Raw genomic sequence first — 12157 nt, forward strand, 5'->3', positions numbered from 1 at the left:
TATTGTTGTTGTTATTTTGGTAGTACTGTGGTTTGAAGTCTAGGCCTCACTTTCTAGGCAGGCAGTCTATCATTGAGCCATATCTCCAGCCCTACTTTTCACTGGTTATGTTTTGAAGATAGGCTTTTACTTCCTAACCTGGACTGTGATCCAACTATTTTGGGGTTTCCATAGTTGCTGGGATGACAGATGCACATCACCACCTCCAGCTTCCCTTCATTGAGATGGAGTATTGTGGACTTTTCTGTCCAAGCTGGCCTAAATCCACAATCCTTGCATTATCAGCCTCCCAGTAGCTAGGATTACAGGCATGAGTCACTAGTGCCTAGGTAGGCTGCATTTTTTAAAAGTGTTTTTTGGGGGCAGTATTGGAATTAGTTCTCAGGTCCTTATGCTTGTTAGGCAAGTATTCTAATATTTGGACCACATTTATATTGCTTTTACTAGTTTTTTTGAATACATTCTTGACTAACTTTTGCACAGAGTAACCTTGAACTATGACCTTCCTATCTCTACCTCCCACATGGCTGGATTTCTAGGGGTGCACTACTATACCTGTCCCCATAAGATGCATATTACGAAGTCAGTTTAAAGTAGAAGGCTTCTTTAATCTTAACTATCCAGGAGGCTGATATCTGAGGATTGTGGCTCAAAGCCAGTTCAGGCTTTGAGACTCTTATTTCTAATTAACCACCAAAAAAGCTGGAAGTGGAGCCATGGCTCAAATGGTAGAGTGCCAGTCTTGGGCACAAAAGCTCAGAGGCAGCACCCAGCCCTGAGTTCAAATCCTAAGATCAACACACACATGCATGCATGTGCACTTGTGCACACTGGGTATACATGCACACACATACACCCACATGCACACATGCATTCATGTGCACTTGTGTACACTGGGTATACATGCACACCCACACCCACATGCACACATGCATGCATGTGCACTTGTGCACACTGGGCATACATGCACACACATACACCCACACGCACATATGCATGCATGTGCACTTGTGCACACTGGGTATACATGCGCACACATATACCCACATGCACACATGCATGCATGTGCGCTTGTGCACACTGGGTATACATGCACACACATGCACACACATGCACACATGCATGCACACGTGCAACACAGTGGGCAGCTTCATCGAAACAGCCACCTCCTCCTCACATGCTTACATTGATGGCGTGAGGAATTATGAACAGCTATGTCTCCACGGGACTTTTGTGATGGCTTTTATTAATTATTAAGTAATTTGATAAGTAATTCATGCCTTTCCTGCTGAGGAAGGTGTCATCAAAAACTCATTGAGTAGAAGTCAGGCCAAGTTATGGCTCCCTGAAGCTGAAATAACAAATGCTTTGCTGTGTTCCACTGAGGTGTGAATGGGGGCTTGGGCCCTTGTGTGTGTGTGTGTGTGTGTGTGTGTATAGGTACACTCCGTGTGGTAGGACAAGGGTAAGTGTGCTCACATGCATGAGCCACTTGTGAGCATGAGATGTGTGGGGACCTGTGTGAGCATGTGTGAGCATGTGTGTGAGCATGTGTGTGAGCATGTGTGTGAGCATGTGTGTGAGCATGTGTGAGCATGTGTGTGAGCATGTATGTGAGCATGTGTGTGAGCATGTGTGTGAGCTGGTATGTGTGGGTGGGCAGGTATGGGAGCAGGTATGTGTGGGCAGGTGTGTATGTTAGCAAGTGTGTGAGTGGGCAGTGTGGGATCAGGCGTGTGGGTGGTCAGGTGTGTGAGTGGGCTGGTGTGGGGGGACAGGTATGGGGTCAAGTGTGTGGGGGGGCTGGTGGGGAGCATGTGGGGGGCAGGTGAGGGGGCAGGCGTGTGGGTGGGCAGGTGTGGAGGGGGCAGTTGTATGTGACAGCAGGTGTGTGAGTGGGCAGGTGTGGGAGCAGGCATGTGGATGGGCAGGTATGGGTGTGAGCAGGTGTGTGTGAGCAGGTGTGTGGGTAAGAGCAGGCAGAGAAACTCCTGGGGAGGGTCTTAGATTCTGATTTCTTTGGTTTCTGAAGCTGGAAACCGTAATCCTGTGTTTTCTGCAGAAATCCTTCTTAATAAAAATGTTCATTTTGGATAAAGGACATTAAATTAAAAATATGTCCAGCTTAGGAGGCTAAGATCAGAGAATCACAGTTCAAAGCCAGCCCAGGTGGGAAAATCTGTTACTCTTATTGTCAATACCAAAATGCTGGAAGTGGAGCTGTGGCTCACATGGTAGAGTACACTAGGCTTGAGCAAAAATACTCTGGGATGACATCCAGGCCCTGAGTTTGAGGCCCAGTACTGATGCGCACGCACGCATGCGCGCGTGCATGCACACACACGCACACACACACACACACACACACACACACACACAGATACATGGATGTTGGGAGCAGTGAGGAGTAGGGCCAGGAGACAGTGATAGAGAATGGGGAAATGGCTGCTCTCTAGAGACCTTCCCCCCTTCCCCAGGCTGGGCCTCACACAGTGGTGAATGGCTGTCATCCCAGCAATGATGGGAAGCTTAAAATAGGATTGCAGTCCAGTTATTGCCCAGACAAGAATTGAACCCCATCTCAAAAAGAAGCTAAGACTAAGATACACATGAGCCACCAGTGCCTGACAACTTCTTTTAAAAAAAATAGAGAGAGACACACAGGATTCAATACCAGTTCTATTCATGACCTTAGATAAATTAATACCCCTGAACCATTTTCCCTTTGATATAACAGGGACAAAAGCGGCTGTTTGACAAGACAGTTACAGAGATCAAACAGGATAAGGTACATGAAGAGCCTGGCACAGAGTAGGGGCTGCCTGGCACACAGTAGGTGTTCTGTGAAAGGTAGCTGTTATTGGCTTTTTCTCTTGTCAGTTATAGGGCTTGAACTCAGGGCCTGGGTGCTGTTCCTGAGCTCTTTATGCTCAAGGCTAGTGCTCTACCACTTTGAGTCACAGCTCCTCACTGCTCCCACATTTCTAGTTTTCTGGTGGCTCATTGGAGACAAGAGTCTCACCGACTTTCCTGCCTGGACTGGATTTGATCTGCATCCTCAGATCTCAGCCTCCTGAGTAGTTAGGATTGCAGGTGTGAGCCACCGGCACCTGGCTCTGTTATTGGCTTTTGAGAGTCACTTCTCTATAAGAACCTCTTTCTGCAACCCCATCAGGAGTTAGCTGTCCCCGCTCTGTGAAGCCTCCCATCTTGGGCTTATCTCTCTACCAAATGTTATTGTATTCTCTTACTTCAATCTCCTCTCCAGACTACAAGTTCTCCAAAGGGAAGGCAGGGTATATTCTGTGTTCTAAGCTCACAGTAATTCTCCAAGGCACATTTGTTGCACACAACTAAAGCAGCTCTTCCCTAAGAGGCCAGAGGTAAGTGGCATAGGCAGAATGATTGCTTATGTCTACAGTGTAGGGTAGTATTGCAACCACTCAGGAAATTACAACTGCTCAGCCGACCAACAGTCCCATGTGCCTCCAACCCTGTAAACCCGAGCTGAAGTTCATGCTTCATAGAGTGCTGCTTATATTCGGTAGGCCTCCTGGCCAGGGCCTAGAAAACAAGTTTTCTGGTGAGGACTATAAGCCTCCACACAGGTACTGGGACACAGCGTCTGTCGAGGACAGCGTCTGGGGACTCACCCAGCCTGACTCCCAGAACTGAGGCTGCACATTGCCCGGCCCATCCACTGGCCCACATTCTCCCGGGCATTGACTCTGGTCCAGAGCAGCTCCAGGTTCATCCCCATACTGGGCACCTGGTGTGAGCTAAGCGATCTGCCCTTGGGGTCAGGCTGACAGACCAGGGAGGCCTGGCTCCCTCCTCCCCAAGCCCATGTCCAAATCCCCAGCCATCCTTACGGCCAAGTCCACATAGTTTAGGACATGAGGTTTCTATCTGACAGCCCACAATGACCAACTCCGCCCAAAGTCCAGATCCATGGCCTGCTTCAGGTGGCTTGGTGACTGCCACCATCCTGGGTGCCTCCCTGGTTGCTTTCTCGCACTGTTCTTGCGGCTCCCATGGTAGCTGGGATTACATGGACACATCGTGGTGGTCTTAATGGCTGGGGAAAGGCTGTGTTGAAATGCAGCCACATGAGACAACTATGTCCACGGAAGCATAGGCTAAGGGCCTGCACAGAGGGTATGGTACTCCAGGGTGATGGTCATTAATCAAAACAGTCGCATAAAACGGCCCCCGTCATGCTATGGGGCCAGGAAGTCCAGAAGTTCTTGTGACATTCAGTCAGAGGTCATCTAAGGTTGTGATCTGTATGGAACTACCAGAATGTCTCACTGTATAGTACCCCACTTTCCCCATACCCAAACAAGACAGCCATGAGGCCAAGATGGGAGCGGCAGCACCTTTTGTGACCGCCACCTAGACGTTACACACTGTCATTCTATTGGTGGCTCAGGCCAGCCCTGAGGCTACGTGGGAAGACCCATCACCAGTGCATAAAATCCAAGAAGCAAACATCCCCGGCGCCATCTTGGAGGCTGGTCCTCACAGACACGGAAAAAGCAGGTCCCCAAGTGGAAATGGCAATGGGGCCCCAGAGAAGATGACATGTCCGTCTCTAGACTTGAGATTTGGAGGTAACAAGGTGGCCAGTCACACTCTCCTAAACTGAGGGTGCCCAAGGAATGCCCATCTTTGGAGTAATAAGATGTAGGGTGAGATCAAAAGACCCTGGAGTGGGCCAGGTGCTGGTGGCTCACACCTGTAATCCTAGCTCCTCAGGAGGCTGGAATCTAAAGATTGGGTTCAAAGCCCACCCAGGCAGGAAGGCTCATGAGACTCTTATCTCAAATCAACCAGCAAAAACCAAAAGTGGAGCTGTGGCTCAAGTGGTAGAACACTAGCCTAAAGCTCAGAGACAGCACCCAGGCCCTGAGTTCAAGCCTCAGAACCAGCACAAGAAAAGAAAAGAAAAAGACCCCACATTGAAGCGCAAATGTCACTGTGTGGCCTCTGCCTGAGGTCCCCTCACCTCCTGCAAAGTCAGCTGCGGCCGTGGCTGGTGGCTCTGGACATGCAGAGCACACATCTAGTGCCAGAAACCCTTCAGCTTCTCTGTCTGCTACTGGCTTGTCCCTGACTTGGGTCACACTGGAAGTGCAGAGGGTGCCACCGCTTCCAACAGAGGGGAGAGCTGGTAGCCACGTGCCCCAGCCTGTGTTCCCAGGAGAGAACCCCAGCTCAGTCTTCATAGTTCCCAGGAAGGGCTGAAAGCCCAGGTGCCCCCAGCAGGAGCTGCCAGCTCACGTTGCCTTCCTTCCCTTTGCCTGCCTCTGTCACCTTCAAAACATACCGCATACCTATCACACCTCATTTCAGGGGGACCCACGCTTGCACAGTAAGCTTCCCCTCCTATCACTCCTCAGCTCCGTGGCCTACATTTATAACAGCCTCTGCTGGGTCTTGCGTTTTACAGACACTTTCTGAGCACTTGCTCAGAAAGCCAGACAGACATGATCTCAGCCCCAAGACCTTCAGCCGCATACATAGAGGTCCCAGACAAAGGCAGTGGCCTCTAGGGTACTCGGACATAGCAAAGACCTAGTGTCCCTGCATGTGACTGGATCCACACTGTCAAGGGACTGATACTAAGACTCTGTTTCTTTCCTTCTTCCTTCCTCTCTCCTCTTTCTCTGTCCTCCTTCTCCCTTCCTTCCCCTTCCCCCTTCCCTGCCTTCCTCTCCCTCCCTCTTTCTCTCCCTCCCTCCCTTCCTTCCTTCCACATTTCCAAGAAGCTTTTCCAAGTAGCCACCCTTCCAGAGATCAAGTCATGTAATTTTCATAAGAAACTATGTGCAAGCCAGACGGTGGTGGTTCACATCTGTAATCCTAGCTACTCAAGAGGCTGAGATCTGAGAACCATGGTTCAAAGCCAGCCTTGTCAGACAAATCTGAGAGACTATTATCTTCTATTACCACGCAAGAGCCAGAAGTAGAGACATGGCTCATGTGGTAGAACATTAGCTTTGAGTGTATAAGGCTCTGAGTTCAAACCCTAGTGCAAGCGCGCACACACACACACACACACACACACACACACACACAGAGGATAGTTGTGTACAGGTTACCTCTCCCAATTTTACAGATGAGAAAATGAATGGTTACCCATGCAAGACATGACATGACAGGAATAAGATTCAGAGACAGGCCAATCTGATTTTCAGTCCCCCTGGTCTGAGCCTCCCAAATGCATTTCCTCCTGAGGTCGGTGGGGTGGGGTCAGTGAGGGCGGGTGGGGCTGGAAGCCTCTGCAGGGCTCAGAACACAACAAATGAGGGGTGTTTAAGAGAACGACAAGCTCAGCTTTGATATTTTCCACAGACAATTCTGAGTCCCGCACAACATTTCCTTCTGTGTCCCACCATCCAGGAGACAGGACCTTGTCCGCTCCATGGCCAGAGGGGTAAGGAGCAAGCAGCACCCCCATGAGGCTGGTGTGGGGGTTGCAGCAGTAATCAGGATCCTGTTTCTAGCCAGGCTCTCTCCTTCCATCCCAGGTAAGAAACTGCCCTGTGGACCTCACCTTCTAGGATCTGAGATTTTATTAAAGGGAGTGACATTTTTTTCCCCAACTTTATCCCTCTCAGAGAGCTTAATAAACATCATCTAATGAACAAGGAGGGCCTCAAGGGCACAGTGAAATACACTACAATGGTGTTTTTTTTTTTTTTAACTCACCCTGCTTCTTTTCTAGAGCAATCCTAATTAAGTCCAAGGTGCCAGTAACTCAAAGAATTTACCAACTGCCTCTCAAAGTTACTCTGATTAATAGCAAGGGCACAAAAGTGTCTTCATAACCAGGTCACACGACATAATAGAAATGACTGTCTGTTGCTATTTTTAAGTAATGTTTATTAGAATCCCTTGGCGCGTAATAAATTTAATTTACAGCTGCTTGCTGCCCAACTTACACATGGCCTCCTGTGGCTCAACTCATTAACACACTCCGAGAAGAAATGAGTTTTTTCTTATAATTCCCCATTCCATTTCTCCTTCCTAATAAGGCTAGATTGCAAAACTTTGGGAGAGAACACCTGCACTGACTCCAGTACAAATTGTCTTAAATGCTCAAAAAATTTTAATTATCTCAGAGGTGCACAGCACAAATTCACATTGGATAGCTTAAGGCTGAGCTAGAGAAAGATTCGGTGAACTAGCCAGGTTCCTGGGAATCAGGGCCTTCAGCCGAAAGGGGCAGCTTGGAGACGCCTTGGCATCCAGAGAACATTTCAACTGGAGATTTTCAGGCCTCTGAACAATCCATCTTCTCTAAAAAAGAGAAGGGCTCAGGGCTCAGAGACTTACAGACTCGGGACTTAATCCTGCCTGTGGGTTTGAACCAGAAAATCTCAGAAGATCCTCATCTGATCCCTTCCACTTCTTGGATTAGGGACCAAATCCGAACACCAAATATCTCCACCAAATTCATAGAGCAAGAGTCAGTACGCTTATTTGCTGACAAGTCAGATAATATACATTTTAGGCTTTGTAAGCCGAGAAGCAAAATCAAAGATACTATGTAGACACTTAAATCACAATAAAGAACCAAAACATAGCCAAGGACAGTATTTTGTAATTAATGAGAAGAATAGAATTCTTTTTTATAGACCTCGCAGGTTCCTGACTTTGGGTTCAAAGATCAAATTCCCAGCCATCAAACTGGTAATGTTGTTCACCTGTCATGACAGTTCTTAGCTCGTGGGTTGTAGAAGAACAGGTGCAGGCTGCCTGGGCCTGAACCCCAACTGCAAGCATGAAAGACAGTATCTGAGTGTGGCCTGCACAGCTGGCTACTGGGCTCAAACCTAGATAGTCAGCTGAGGAGCTGCAATGATATCTTACATCAGGAGAAATCTTTACTTAACTCAGAGTCTGCAAAGATGCCTTGACCCAGGCCAGTCCTGCAGCTTGCTGGGCTTGCTCATGATCTACAGGTGACCACAAGTTGCCTAAATGGCTTTGCCAATGCTAACTGGGCTCATGCACAGCCCGAGTGAGGTTCAACAGCACTTGGCTGATCCCAAGAGGCCTCAGATGGGGTGACTTGAAGGGGGCACTGGGACCCAAATCAGCATGAGGGGCATGCTCAGTCACATGGCAAAGGGGACAGATGTGGCTGGGGACTGTCTTGGGGGAGAATAGCAACAAACGCTGCACATTATCATTGGTTTGAGTACCCCCGGGACCAGGGTCTCCATTCCGGTCACCTGGTAAGAACTAAGGGTCAAGACATGAAAGCACCTGGAAAGAATTAGACTCTAGGTCTCTTAGAAATCTCTCAATGCCCATGTTGGGTCTATGGCTGCCATGGGAGGCTCACAGGAGACTGAATCAGTCTCCTGATCCTTCCATTTAGGAGTTACACAGAGGCTAGGTAGAAAGAAGGCTCTAGTCCTGCAGGGCGATCTCCCCGGCTGTCTAGGCTGTCTGCTAGTGTGTCTTTTGCATGGGTGGATGGCTGCTTCTTGTCACCAGTCCTCTCCCTCCCACCCCTTGTCCTTTACTAACTACATGCAGCCATGCATGTCCCCAAACACAGACCACCAATGCCCAGGACAGCAGCCTGAAGACATTGATCTGGGAGGAGACGCTGTCTGGGGAAGAGCTTTGAGCTGGATTTGGAGGATGAGAGGGACTCTGTTAGGAAGCAGAGAGTTGTCTCGCTGTCCAGGCAGGAGAAACGGTGTGTGAAGTGTGGGTGGGGCAGGAAGCCCCAGTTTGGTCTGTCGCAGGCAGAAGCTACAACAGTGCCGCAATGTGAATGGCTTGTGTCTTCCAGGGTTTTTACAACCATCGCTTTCCTTCTTGGTCTTCCCTGCAGGACCATATTCCAATGGCTGGTGCCCAAGGACTGGCACCAAATCTACACTCTAGATGTGCTTGAGGAAGTCCTAAACACACACAGCTAACCTCAAATATCTCGCAGGGAGGCCCAAATCCAGCCTTCCACATGTTTCTCTTGAGAAAGGCATACTCTGTGCAGGGCTGGCTCATGCTGGTGTGAGGAGCAGGTCCCCCAGTTCCCGGAAGCCTCTGACATTTCTGACTAAAGTAAATGGCAAAGCTCTCCTCCTTCCCCGAAAAAAAAAATCTACAAAGTTCACACCAGACAGGTTTGCAGGCAGAAGCCATCCCATGAAAATCCCAATGTCAACAAGAAGATGCAGAATGCAGCAAGCTATCCCTCGGATAAAAAAGCCACCCAAACATTTTACCAGAAGGCAGGGCATGAAACGCAGAACGCTGCAAATTGTCTTTCTTTCTGAGCATTCATTGGCCAAATACAGGCTGGGCCACTACAGGGTCAGACGCTGCTCTGGGCTCCAGGAATATGATAGCTCATAGATTGGGTTCTCCTAAAGCAGATGATCAGATAGCACTGGGGTGCAAGTGAGCCCAGAGCAGGAAGCCAGGTAAATTGTTGATAGGGAGCTTGTTACTGCTGTGGGTGATAGGCTGTTCTCCCCTGGGGCTCCTGAGAAAGTGCACAGAGCACAGAACCATCCCTGTGGAGAAGTAGGCTGAACATGCACACAGAAGCCTTCTGTTGTGAGGTGCCCCCTACATGGTCTGGTTTCCCTGCTAAGTGGGCTTTCTGGGCTCAGGCAGAGAAGCTTGAAGCAGAGAACTAGGCTGAAAGCTGTGGTATGGAGAGATGTGGGGTGCAGAGTTTGCTCCATAGAATGAATAATACAGTCTAAACCCTTCACTCTCATGGATCTGTTTCCTACTGAGGAAGAGACACAACAAACATAGGGAAGGAGTAACATATAATGTGTCCCTTAGAAGGCAATCCCCACTAGGGACCACCAAAATCAGAGTTCATTCCACAAACACCACCACATGTACCTCTTGACACCCTCCTGCCCCAAGTTCTGTCAGTATTTCCTATTGCTATACCAAAACACCCTAGAACTGGGTACTTTATAAAGAAAAGAGGCTTTTAGTTCACAGTTTTAGAGTTTGAAGATCCAGGATCAGGCAGCTCCATTGATGAGGGCCTAGTGACTGACCACATCATGGAAGGACAGCCACCAGTATGACAGCAAACCAAAGGAGGCAGGGGCCAGCCTTGTTGTTGTTGTTGTTGTTAATAAATAGGCATTTTCACAGAAACTAACTCAAGGCCTCACAAGATCTTCCTTAATCCCTTCCAAGGGTGGCACTACCAATAACCTAACTACCTCCCACAAGGCCTATCTCTCTCTTAAAGATCCCACCACCTCTTAGCATTACCACACTGGGATCAAGCTGCCAACACACGGAGGAACTAGAGTACAGTTGCATAATGAGAGCCATTATGATGGGTGCTATGGTTAGTGGGCATCTGAGATGGAGAGAACAAGGCAGGAGGACTGCATAGGAACAGGCCAGGATCATGGGAGGACAAGAGATTCTAGGCAGAGCAAGCAGCAGGAGCAAGGAGAGGAAGGGTGCAACAGGGTGCCTGTTGTAAGCTGCAGAAACTCGAGTACAAAGGTACAGTGGACAGGGAGGGGAGGGGAGGGGGGGAGGCGCTGGGGGGTGGCATAAGGAATGTTAGGCAGGGAAGAGACTGCGCTATTTGCATTAGGGCTATGTACATTTCTCCTCCCTCACCAGAGTGTGAGATCTTAGAGCGTAGGACCCAGGTCCTTCTTCCTGGTGGTCCCAGAACATACTGGCCCTCAGCTGACTCTAGGACATGGCTCTGTCCACTGGGCTGGCATTTGGATTAGACTGTCCTAAGCAAAGGAACAGCCCACCAGGAGGTTCCAAGCTAATGTTCTCTTGGCTCCTATCCCTTTGGACTCTTTTAATACAGACCCGGCTGGGACAACCAAGCAAACTCAGACTTCACAACCCTTGGTCAGTTTTTAGTTTTTAAAGTAAAGTTTAAAATAAATCTGAGCTTCTTCCTGATCCTACACACACACACACACACACACACACACACACACACACACACACACACACACACACACACACACACACACACACACACACACACACACACACACACACACACACCATGTGGAAACATCTACCTCAAACTCAAAGACTTGAACCAAGGTGTTGGTGGAGAAAAAGCAAATGCACAGTTAGAGATGGAACAGCCCTCCTCCTCTAGGGGCTGCTGGGGAGGGGACAAAGCTCAGAAGGACCAGTGTGATGAGTCAAGCAAAGCCAGGAGAGATGTGGGGCTCCCCACACACAGACATTCATGATCACACCCCCCCCACCCTAGACCTGGCCAATCAGGAAAACACTCCACACAGTCACACAGCCGACCTATAAAATGTGACATTGACAATGACTTGGTTAACACTTTGGATGATTCCAATGCCTTTTTCTTTTTAAATAGCCACGTGCTTAATTGCAGCATTTCAAAATAAAATTGGGCTCCATCATTTCAAGGTTTAATAATGAATGCTCCTTCACTGCTCAAGTGTTTCTTTTGTGTTTTGTTAAAAAAAAAAAAAACCACCCTGATGCCAATTAACAATCTCCCTCGCAACAGATAACGTCTTGTTTCCTGCTCAGATGTGTGCCCGTTTTTACGCTTCCCCCTATTTTATGCTTCTCACAGTTGCTGTGGTGACAGGTATATGCCACCATGTTCAGTGTCTCTCATTGAGATGGAATCTGTGAATTTTTTTGGGGGGGGGGGCTGGGCTGAACTATGATCCACCAGATTCCAGTGTAGGAGAGATCACAGGCACAGGCCAGCACACCTGAAGAGCCGAGTTTAAAGGTGAGGAAATTCTCCAAAGATTAGAGAACCAAGTAGCCCAACACAAGAGCCCAGATTCTGGACCAGTATGAAACTCTCCCTGCTGGAAATGAATTGCTTATGTTCACAAAAATGCAGAGGTCGAAGGAGAGCCTCTGGGCGGTCAAAAACCCACTCCCTCCACTTCCCACGGACTCCCAGGTGTCCTAGTTCCCATGGTGTTCCACGTCATTTCACACACATGCCGCAACCTCTAAGGCTCATGACCCCAGAGGACCTGTCCAAGCCAGCGCGTCCTGGACAAGGTCCCAAGGAAAGCTGAAGTAATCACTTATTTGGGGGGTACAAGTCCAGGTCAGAGGGCATGAGGGAAGAGAGAATGAGAAGGAAGGTGACCAGCGCAGGAGT

This window comes from Dipodomys merriami, unplaced genomic scaffold (assembly GCF_024711535.1).
Source record: "Dipodomys merriami isolate MVZ:Mamm:240054 unplaced genomic scaffold, mDipMer1.0.p SCAF_200, whole genome shotgun sequence".
NCBI lineage: Eukaryota > Metazoa > Chordata > Mammalia > Rodentia > Heteromyidae > Dipodomys > Dipodomys merriami.